The 10,978-nt window shown below is 46.5% G+C and overlaps 1 long non-coding RNA gene across 1 annotated transcript; it reads right to left on the bottom strand.

Moving 5' to 3' along the window:
* Positions 1-302: 302 nt before the first annotated feature.
* On the bottom strand, positions 303-8,749 carry LOC119087967. Its single transcript, XR_005091514.1, has 3 exons — positions 8,665-8,749; positions 1,047-1,227; positions 303-892 (listed from the first exon to the last, which is right to left on the bottom strand). It is a non-coding gene; the product is annotated as an uncharacterized LOC119087967 (long non-coding RNA).
* Between the last annotated feature and the right edge of the window lie 2,229 nt (positions 8,750-10,978).

Raw genomic sequence — 10,978 nt, 5'->3', positions numbered from 1 at the left:
CTTATACAGCCCAGGACCACCTGCCCAGGGGTGACACCACCTACAGTGGTCTGGGCCTTCCCGCGTCAATCATTAGCCAAGGAAATGCTGCAGGATTGCCCATGGGCCAATCTGATGGAGGCAGTTCCTCAACTGAGAGTCTCCACAGGTGACTCTAGCTTGGGTCAAGCTGACAAGCACTAACCAGAGTGTTTGTCATCGCTTTTTGGTCCCTACACCATGCTGAGTCATCGTTTGTTCCATATTTGTTGTTTCTCCAGCTCAGATTATGTTGTGATAGCCATTTCTAGTTCATTGAAGGCTTGCCTAACTCCAGACAATCATGCTGAATGGGTTGCTTAGCTATCTCCCTTAATCCTTTAAGAGAGATGCTGTGATTCTAGTGTACAGTCAGGGCAACTGAGGATGAGGACTGAGAACTGAGCTTTACATCCCATGGCCAGTTGGGAACAGAGCCAGAGTTTGACTCCAATGACCTGGATCCACATTCTATGCCACCTCCTCCCTTTGTAGTGGAGACACCCATGGTGTGTGGCAAAGCTTTTACTTTTCTCCTCAAAGTGAACATTTTGAATCCCAGCAACGCCTGATCAGAAGCACCTTGCTGTAAGGTCATCTTGTTCTTTGGGACCACAGAGCTGTCTGAGATCCTGGGATAGAGAGAGAACTCATTTTCTAAAGGCCATTATTGTCTAACAGATTCATTTTAATAGCACTGCTGTATTTAATCCCCAGCAATTCTATGAGATAGATACTATACAGATGAACAAATTAAGGCTCAAAGACACAGAGTAGCTTGTCCAGGCCGTTACAGCTCCTGAGTGGTAGTTAGAACTCACACTTGGCTGGTCACCTGTGGAAACGTCCTTCTGTTTAATATCCAGGAGCCCATCTGGAGCAATAGATAAAGATCCAGCCACGTGAATCAGATGTAACACTCATTTCCTTCTCACCCATACCCAGCATTTCTGAGAGAACCCAACGCTGTCCACAGAGCAAATGGCCCAGCACAGGGAGCCACCTGACTCCTGTCCCCTCCCCCGTACCTGGCTGGGCATGTGTGGACATCTGACCCCGGCTGGGCCTGTAGGAGTCTGCTGGAATTAGAGGTTGAGACTCACGCTGCCAGGCAGGAGGTGTCACCGAGAGCTGGGTAGATGTATGACTTTGAGACTAGAGGTGGTGCTGTGGCTGAGTTCGAATGCCGGGAAGAGCAGAAACTCGAACCTTGGGAGAAGGGGGACAGCCAGCCAATAGTGAAGAAGATATACAGAGGGAAACAAAGGTGGAGAGGCCAAAGAAGGATGGAAGGGAAGAAAAAATTAGAGGACGAAAGGGGAAGGAAGGTGGAACGGAAAGCTGGAGGGAGGGAAGAAGAGAAGAGAGATGAGGGAGGGAGGGGAGGGAGGGGACAGGGGAGGGAGGAAAGTGAAAAACGAGGCATAAGACAAGCCACCTAATGGCATCTTGGAGCCTCTGGTCTTCGGCTACTGTCTCCATGCATGAGGAGCCATTGTCCACACTCCGTGACCTTGAGCACTCATTGCTCTGAGAAGACCCCACCCTGGGCAAGATGAGTGGAGCAGATGCCATAGCTTGGGATCTGTGGGGCGCAGAACTGGGTCCTGTCTGCTCGGCTGCAGCTCTGCGCCTGCTGCTGAAGCCCTTTGTCTGGGGCTTGCATTCTCCCATCACAGGGAAGAGTCATGCTCTCCCGATGATGTGGTCTTTCCAACACGAACTGTGTCGGTTGACCCAGAGCAGAAGTGTCTGTGCATCAGGACCAAAAAAAAAAAAAAAAAAAGAGGGACGAGCAGTCCTGCAGATGCCCAGGGCCACCTGAGGGGGCCTCAGTCTCCCCTGTGTTGAGGGGACCACATCAAATGAACAGGGTCTGGGATGGCATTTGATTCATTTGGGCCATTTCTCTCCTGTTGTGGCTGCCTGTCAAAGATGCTTTGGGAATGGTTTGGGAGCAGGTTTACCCTCCTGTAAATGCCGTAAGAACCCTGGGGAGGTGGATCCTAGCTAAGCTCCATGGCCTGGAAAGGCAAGACTGCCACACCTCTGTTCCAGAAGAGAAGCTTCAAACCCCATGTAGGAAATCAACAGTAAAGCAGCCACATTCACGCTCAACCTTAAAGACATACCTCTCAGCATGTTTCTCTTTTGAAAGCTTATGGAAAGACTGGCACCGATCCATACAACTCTATTGTAGAGGGGAGCCCTGGGAATAGGGCTCACCCTGGGACTCCCCCAGACACCAGGGCACTAAAGATTCTCTGAAACTGAGGGCATAGCTCAGTAGTAGAACAGTTACCTAGCATGCATAAGACCACCTTAGATCAATCCCCCAGCAACACTAAGGAGAGACAGAGAGAGAGACAGACACAGAGAGAGAGAGACAGAGACAGAGACAGAGACAGAGAGACAGACAGAGAGAGAAAGAGAGACAGAGAGACAGAGAGAGAGACAGAGAGAGAACCTTTTCTGTTGTTTATGGTGTGTCCCCTGGGAGAGATAATGTATTCACATGTTAATGGTATTTTGAGGGAAGGCCTTCATAGGTAATTAGGATCAGATAAAGCCATGAACAAGGAGCTCTGTGATTCAAAAAGAGGAGGAGAGGGGTTAAGGAGACAGGATGGCTGGGAAAATGTGTGTCCATAAACACGAGAGCCTAAGTTTGGATCCCCAGCACCCACATCAAAAGCCAAGCTCAGGGGCTGGAGAGCTGGCTCAGAGGTTAAGAGCACTGACTGTTCTTCCAGAGGTCCTGAGTTCAATTCCCAGCAACCACATGGTGGCTCATAACCACCTATAATGAGATCTGGCGCCCTCTTCTGGTCTGTAGTCATACATGCTGTATACATAATAAATAAATAATCTTAAAAAAAGAGCAGGGGAGGTGGAGACAGGCAGCCCCTGGAAGCTTGCTGGCCAGCCAGTCTAACTGAATCAGCAAATGCCAGATTCAGTGACAGACTTTGTCTCAAAATAAATAAGAATAACAATAATAATAGTGGTGTTAATAACAATAATTATGTGGAGAGCAATCAAGAAAAATAATGTTAACATCTGGCCTCCATGTACACATGTATAGACATGCATACGTGCACACACATGAACACGTGCACATACACCACATCCATTTAAAACAAAACAAAAAACAAGGGAGACCCAAGGGGCATTTGTTGTGTCTTGGCATTTGGTGCCTTCCACCATGTTATACGGTGAGAAAGTCTTCACCAGATGCCTCCAGAAACAATGAGTTAAATATATCTTTTCTCTTTACAAATCACCTAGTCTGTGGCATTGAGTTATGGCAACAAAAATGGACTAAAACATTTTCTAACACTTAATTTCCTCCAGACAACTAACTCCCAACTTTCCCAGCTTCTAACACAGAAGTCAACAGCAACTGCCTCCCAGGGGACAGAAAAGGACCCAGAGGCTTCGACTCTGTTTAGGAAAGGAGGAGGAGAAGAGTGGTACCCAGAACATCCCACACTAAGCTGCAGTTAGTTGCATCCTATGGCACTCAAGGTCAAGGTAGGAATGTTTCTAGTGGAAGGCACATCACCAAGAACTCTGTAATGTGAAGACCCACTATGGTTCTTTGTCTGAAGAGAATGCTAACCATCTATTCCCCTGACAAGTGAGAGATTATGAGAAGACAAAGACGTGGGGAACAGGTCTGGTAACTGGAAAAGCATGGCTCTGACCACTCAGATGATCCCACAGTGGGATTTCCTTTGGTGCGCTCTGGTGCCCTTGAACATGTGACCCATTGGCATTGGTGCCACCACTTCCTCTGGGAACCCCTGGCTGGCATCTCAGTGTCTGGGTTGGGACAGGCATCATGTGTTTGCTCCATTGTCTTCGTTTAATACACATATATCGAGTCTCTTCTTGATGTGTATATCCAAAGACAGAACAAATGGGAATAATACAATAAAGAATGTATAGAAACCATCAGGGTTTTAAAGAAAAGGTAAACATGGAAAAGGAGGGGTGCTGTCAGAGATTCTCTGTAAGGGGGACTATTAAGGCAGACACCTAACGAACATGAGAGTGAACTGCATGAAAGGAGAGAAGCTCCTTCCTGTGCTATGCCTAGGAAGCAGCAAGTGCAAAGGCACTGAGGTGGAGGAGTTCTCTGACCTGTGCAGAACGGTTGCTAGGTTGGTGAGAGGAAAGAGAAGGCCTGGAGAAGAAGGAAAAAGAGTGGATAGTAGACCACACTGTGGAAAACAGGTGAAGCCAAGTCATGGGGTATCTTGGAAGCCATGACAAAAGGGTGCTAGTGGCCATGCCAGAGGAGCAGCAGGTGGTGATTGAGGTTCAGGGTGTCAGCACACCAGGAGGTAACCCCTGATGGATAAATCTCAGACAAGAACCCCACTACCCAAGACCACAGACCCCAGAATGTATTTTGCTTCTGCTGTGCCTTTACATGTTTACTGTGGCTATCTTTCTCTGATATCTGAGATGACTGAATTGGGTATGGGGAAATTCCCTGCTGCCTGTAATGTAGTGTGTTTATCTCATGGAAACATCCCATTCTACTGGGCATTTTTACCTGTGGATTACTATGAAGATGGTTTCCCTTTAAACTGTACTGTCTAATTGATAATAACAATGTCAGCTTATACAGAGTTTTGATAAATAAAAGTAAATACAAGGAAACGTCACATGGCTAGGGCCTATCAGTTTCACTTAAGGAGCTGCCTAGATTGTAGCTCAAGTTAATGATTAGAGAAACAGTTGAAACCCAGGAGCCAGGCTGGCTCGGATTCCTTTAATCTTAATGCTGAAAGACACTAAGGCTGAAAGTCACAGTCACAGGTTTCAGGGTGCATCATTAGCTGAAACAAAGCGTTTTAACCTGTACCCTGTAGGAATTTAGCAGAATCGCTGTATGGGGTAGATATTAGAATGAACAGCTGTGTTTTAGAAGTACCTTGACCTTGAGGAATCCTTGTGGAAAACAATGGTTGTTTTGCTGAGGGGGCCTTGTGGGTACTTGAGAGGGACTTTAGTCACAAGACACCTCAGGCACATCTGGGGCTCTTGTATTACTATATATTGCACACAATGCATAATGAAAGACTAGAGTCAGGGAGGCATGTGATGGTCTCCTTCTGTAAGACAAGTAAATTAAGGTTAGGGACCTTGGTATGAGGAAATTCTTTATGTAACAATCTATAAATATACTTGTGTATGGCTGTTTCTCCCCAAGCCCAGCCCAGTCCAATCAGTCCAGTCTAGTAACTCCATCAGAAGAGGCAGGACCCTGTTTGTGCCTCCAAATAAATAAGGAAACCATCAAGAGAGTGTGTGTATTTTTTTCCCTAATCCCCTCAGATAGAAAAGTCCAGTAGGCGCTGTGGATTTCCCTTCGAGCTCTGTGCTGCCTGGAGGCTGCCCCCCCACCCCCAGCAGCATTAAAAAAGGCTTTGAATTTTATTGGAAGGGTCAAGGGAACTGCAAGTAGGTAACATCAGAAAGGTGGCCATTTATTTGAAGGATGCTCTGGTGTCAGTGTGGATGGTAGCAATAGGAGGCCAGAGAGAAAACAGAGAGACCAGGTAGAGAGATGAGGCTCTGGGACAGTTGGGAAAAGCTGGTGAGTTACAATATGACAGAAGACGTCATATTAAATATTAGCTTCCTGGGACCAGAAAGATGACTCGAAGGTTAAGAGTATGCACTGCTCTTGCTGGAGAGCTGAGTTCAGTCTCAGCGCTCACAACCACTTGTAAGCTCCAGGGGACGTGACCTGCCTTCTGGCCTCCATCAGTACTTGCATTCATGTGCACACCCATACACAGACACATACGAGCTCACATGATTCAAAACAAATCTTCAAATACCAGCTACTGGCGCTGTGTAAAGTAGAATCAAAAGTATTTGCTAGGTGGGGGTTAGAAGGAAGACACAAATTTATACTGAATGTAGGGCTGTTGGCTTGAGTAACTGAGAGCCTATCACAGAGTTGAGTCTGGGAGGAGAGCGGGCTTGATGAGTCAAGGAGAGGAATTCAGACTCAGAAGGTGACTCCATCAGGATACCTGCAAATGTGGCACGTTTACATCAGGGTAATTAGAGGAGGACTTTTGGTCTACAGGGGAAACTATTCACCACGTGTAGGAGGGGCATGGAGGAACCACCAGTGTGCTCATGCTGAGATTGATTCTCACACTCGGGAGATGGGAAACGGGGTGAGGAAAGGCTACCCGTGGGAGTAAAGAGGATGAGATTCAAGAGAAAAGGATTCAAATGTCTCTGCCTGCTCTGTTTGCTTACACATTTCTACCCCGGATGTCAGGGGAACTACTCTCTCCTCATGGTGTAGATCTGCCTCTGAAAACATGCATTTTTAGTCATTTCATTTGGGCTTTGAAGAAAAGGTAAATAAGCTGGGCAGTGATGGTGCACACCTTTAATCCCAGCACTCCAGAGGCAGAGGCAGGCAAATCTCTGAGTTCAGGGCCAGCCTGATCTACAGAGAGAGTTCCAGGACAGCCAAGGCTACACAGAGAAACCCTGTCTGGAAAAACAAAACAAAACAAACAAACAAAAACAAACCCCACTAAAATCCGAAAAAAGGGAGGGGGCTAAGTAGGGAAATTTCACCCCAGCCACCTCTGCCTTTTGGCTGCTGGGAGATGAGATGGGAGGTAAGAGACCCTCTGATACCATCCTCGATGACTTATGCTTCCTGTGCTCTGAAATGTGTGTTTGTACTTTGAAAATTCTTTCTCCTCTGTGTGCTTTCTGAAGAATCCAGGTGACTCCAAAATCTTTAAGTCCCCTTTTGTTGCCATAGAAACCATGCACCACAACCGCTTGAAACTGGTTTTATTTTCTACCTACCTATTATCACTGTCACTACTGCTGATAATTCTCTCAGGAATTGTGATTGTTCCTGCCTGCAGTGGAGAATCCATGTTCCATTTCCCTCTGCCCTTCTTGAATAATGGATCAACCCAATCCCAGAATATTCAGGTTGTTTCCCAGGGCCATCTCCAGTGACAATTACCAATTCAGCCCAGGTCCCAAGAGACAACAGATGGTGCCTTCAAATTGCATCATGCAAGGGTGATTTGTTACAAAGGTCTTTTATAAACGTGGACGAGATACAAGGGACTCGTGAGTACTGTGAAGAACCAGGGGCCTTAACAATGGATTTGATTGCTAGAACTCCAGGCCACAAAGAATAAGAATAAGAAGCAGCCAGGAACTGGAGGTAATAGTTCTATAGAGCATGCCACATATTTGGTTCAAGTGCACAGCCCGTCCCAGGTTAAACTCTGGGGTGGAGGTCAGATCCAGGGTCTGGTCTATGCCAGCAAGCAATCTACCACTGGGCTATCCCCACCCCCAAGCTAACTCTGTGAGGGTAAGCACCACGTTCCCAGTCTGCTGCCTCCCTTCCATCTCCTTTTGGGGTTCCACATTGCCTGAAGCCAGGGGCCAGAAGCCTATTGTGGAGTCCACACCCACCAGCCTCAAAGACAAAAAGCAAGGCTGAGAAGGGTGGGAACCAAAGAAGAGCGGACTTGAAAGATGTCACATTCAGACAAAGAGAAATATCCATGGGCACTCGACTGTATGAATTCAGAGTCCTCAAAGGAGTTGAGATGGAGATAAAAACCTGTAAAACATCTGTAGAAATATGAAGTCAGAGAGATAAGGCCATGCAGGAAGTTATAGAAGGGAAGTCTGGCAGCATCACTTGGCCTCCTGTGGCCAGAGTGCTGGAAAAGAACAGGGTTGACTGGTGAGTGGAAAGAAGCCAAGAAGGGTGGATCCCTTAAAGACCAGTGAAGGAGTCCCCGGATGAAAGGCGTGACAGAAGGTCTCAGATATTACCGAGATTCAAGGGCTGAGATTATAAAGCCAGACTCATTTCCTTGTTCACAGCCTCCAAAAAGTAACGGGAGCTCCGTGAGGTGGGGTTATATCCTTAGGGCAGTGAATGGTGGGAGCAAGAGTCAATGAGGGGGGCTGGAGAGATGGGTTAGAGGTGAAGAGCACTGACTACGCTTCCAGAGGTCCTGAGTTCAATTCTCAGCAACCACATGGTGGCTCACAACCATCTGTAAAGAGATCTGGTGCCCTCTTCTGGCCTGCAGTCAGAACACTGTGTACATAATAAATCTTAAAAGAAAAAAAAGTCAATGAGTAAGGTCACCATCAAGGTTGAGAGGATGTGTGCTAGCCTGAGCTTAACTTGGAAGAGCTCATAAGAAATAATAAAACAGTAGCTCCAGGAACCCTGAAGCATTTGCCTCTCAGGATGTGTGTTATTTTTGTATAAAGCTTGTCTTTGAGTAGAACATGGGTGTTCACATCTCCAGCAAACTCAGGTAAAAAAAGAGTTGCTGGCCAGAAGCCAGGCTATCTCATCTATCTGGGAGCTCTCCCACGACAACCTGAACTGGCTACTGAAATGATGCCAGCATTCTTCCTGTCTCTTGTTTCTGCTCTAATCTGATGGCTTGATTTTCTCAGACTAATGTCCTCCATACAGCAGGAAACATGTCCACTACTGGCTATATCCCCGGTGTCCAGACTATGCCAACACATAGCAGATATCCAGTAAACATTTGTTGAATGAGCCAATTGGCTCCAAGTGGAAAGAGGCACTACATTTACCTTAGTTCCAGCTCAAAATGTCAAAGGTTTGACCCTGCTTAGATGTAATCTCTGGCTAGTCAGCCATGGCCAGCAGCTGCTGTAATCCTCATTAAACCTGAATGGAAGGGATGAGAAAGGAAATTCCAAAGGAAGAATGGAAGATTCCATTGCCGGAGAAGGAAGGTAGAGCAGTCACCCAACAAATCCTCATGTCGTAAAATGCATCTTATGATGGCATTGGTTTAAAAATACATTATTAATATAGACGTGTAGGGTTTAGCTAAGAGGTTTTATTTGAGTTCAATATCCAGAGTCGGGCTTTGAGGAAGTGTTTGGTCCATGGGGGTGCTAACCTAATCAATAGATTAATCCACTAGTACTCTTAGTTGGTCTATTGGAAGGAAACCGGGGAAGGCGGGGCCTGAGTGGAAGAAGCAGGTTTCTGGATGTGTAATTTGTCTCCTTCCACTCTCTGCCTCTTGGCCATCTGTGAGGCAAGTGGCTTTGCTCCACATACATGGCGTCATGATGCTCAGCCACAAGACAAGCCCACAGGAGTGGGGCCAATGCCGGTGGACTAAACTCTCTGAAACCACGTCCCAAAGAAGCCTTTCCTCCTGTTTGTCCAGGTATCTGTCAGGACCATGGCCCACTGACACAACACAAAATCATTTTCTGTAGCCTCAAGGCCAGTTTTGTTTTTGAAATGAAAAAAAAAAACAAAACATCAAGCCTGTCCTAGTTTGCTGTCTGTGATAAGACACTGACCAAAGGCAACTTGGGGAGGAAAGGATTTATTCCATCTTACAGTTCATCACCGAGGGAGGTCAGGGCAGGAACTGAAGCAGAGGCCACAGAGCAACACTGCTTACTGGCTTGCTCCTCATGGCTTGCTCTGTCTGTTTTCTTATAGAACCCAGGACTAGAACCTGCCCGGGTGTGGCACCGCCCACCGTGGGCTGGACCCACCCACACGATTAATAAAATGCCTCACAGACAAGTCCATGGCCATTGATAGAGGTGATTCCTCCACTGAGCACAGGTCTGTCTCCTTAGGTGATTCCAGCTTGTGACAAACTGACAAAACCTAGCCAGCACATGGCCATTTGGGGGGGGGGGCTTATAAAGTAGCCTGAGTCCTGAGCCCTGCAATGACCAGGCTACTCAGAGAAGGCAGCCTTGAGAGCAAGTGGCTGCCACTGTTGTCATGGGATCTAACTCAGGGTTGCGTGTGTAGGCAGGGCCTCTTGACACGTTGAGGGCATGTTGGCTAGAAATATTTCCTAGTTGAACACAAGAAAGACTGTGGGAAGGGGTGTCCCAGTGGCAAATCAGGAAACTACACAGGGAACAGAACATGACAGCACACGGTACCATCAGGTCCATCTAGAAGAAAGCTTTTAAAACACGTTCTGTTCAAACCCCCTTCATACTCAAAAACGTTATAAAACCCTGAGCACACAAAGTAAATACACAAATAAAGCATTTACTAATAATGTAAGGTTTATTTTTAAACAGTTCTTTGGTATACACATAATTTTACCATTTATTAAGAGTGAAAGGAAATTTGCATACTAATGAGATGGATGTGCTGTTTAACATCATACAATCAACGGCATACTAATTAGATACATGCTGAGAAATGACAGTAGGAAAATATTAAAAAGTCTTTTGCTTTCCGTAACTAAAGTTATGTTTCTATTATTTTGTTTATGCAATAAAAACAGTGCAATCCATAACGCTCAGTAATCTCAAGTCTGAGCCGAGAGGTGGTTGGTTGGTGTCTCACGGCGTGACAGTATTCACAGTACAAACTAACACAGTGCTGCATTTATTTTTGTTTCGTTTTGATCTTTTGAGACAGGGTCTCACTGTGTAGCCCTGGCTGACCTCAAACTCAGAGAGATCCTCCTGCCTCTGCCTTCTGGGTGCTTCCATGACAGGCGTGCATCATCATGTCCAGCCCACGCTGTAGCTGATAACCCAGCTGCAGTGAAGGAACGCAATGCCACAGCTAAGTGCTGACAGAAACACAGGGGATTGATTACATGTCTGGGTTGGAATCACGGCCCATTGAGTGTTCAGAAACAGTTTATCATTGACACATGTTTTAACTCAGCCTTCCTCTCAAGTTCCACCACCCTGAGTGTGGTCATGGTCCATAGTTAACTTTGCTCTATCGGACTCACTTTCTGGTGATCAGTCTTTCGAACACTGATTCCATGCTCGCTCAGTTTTGTTGCAGAGCCGAGGGCTACAAGCACCTAGTAGGAAGCCTCGCGGTTTACGGCCGGTGCAGATGAAATGTTAAGGGAACGATGTAAGGAGATGT

Source organism: Peromyscus leucopus, chromosome 5 (assembly GCF_004664715.2).
Source record: "Peromyscus leucopus breed LL Stock chromosome 5, UCI_PerLeu_2.1, whole genome shotgun sequence".
In the NCBI taxonomy this organism is placed as follows: Eukaryota; Metazoa; Chordata; class Mammalia; order Rodentia; family Cricetidae; genus Peromyscus; species Peromyscus leucopus.
Note: the sequence above shows the minus strand (reverse complement) of the source record. Positions and strands in the feature narration are given on the sequence as shown.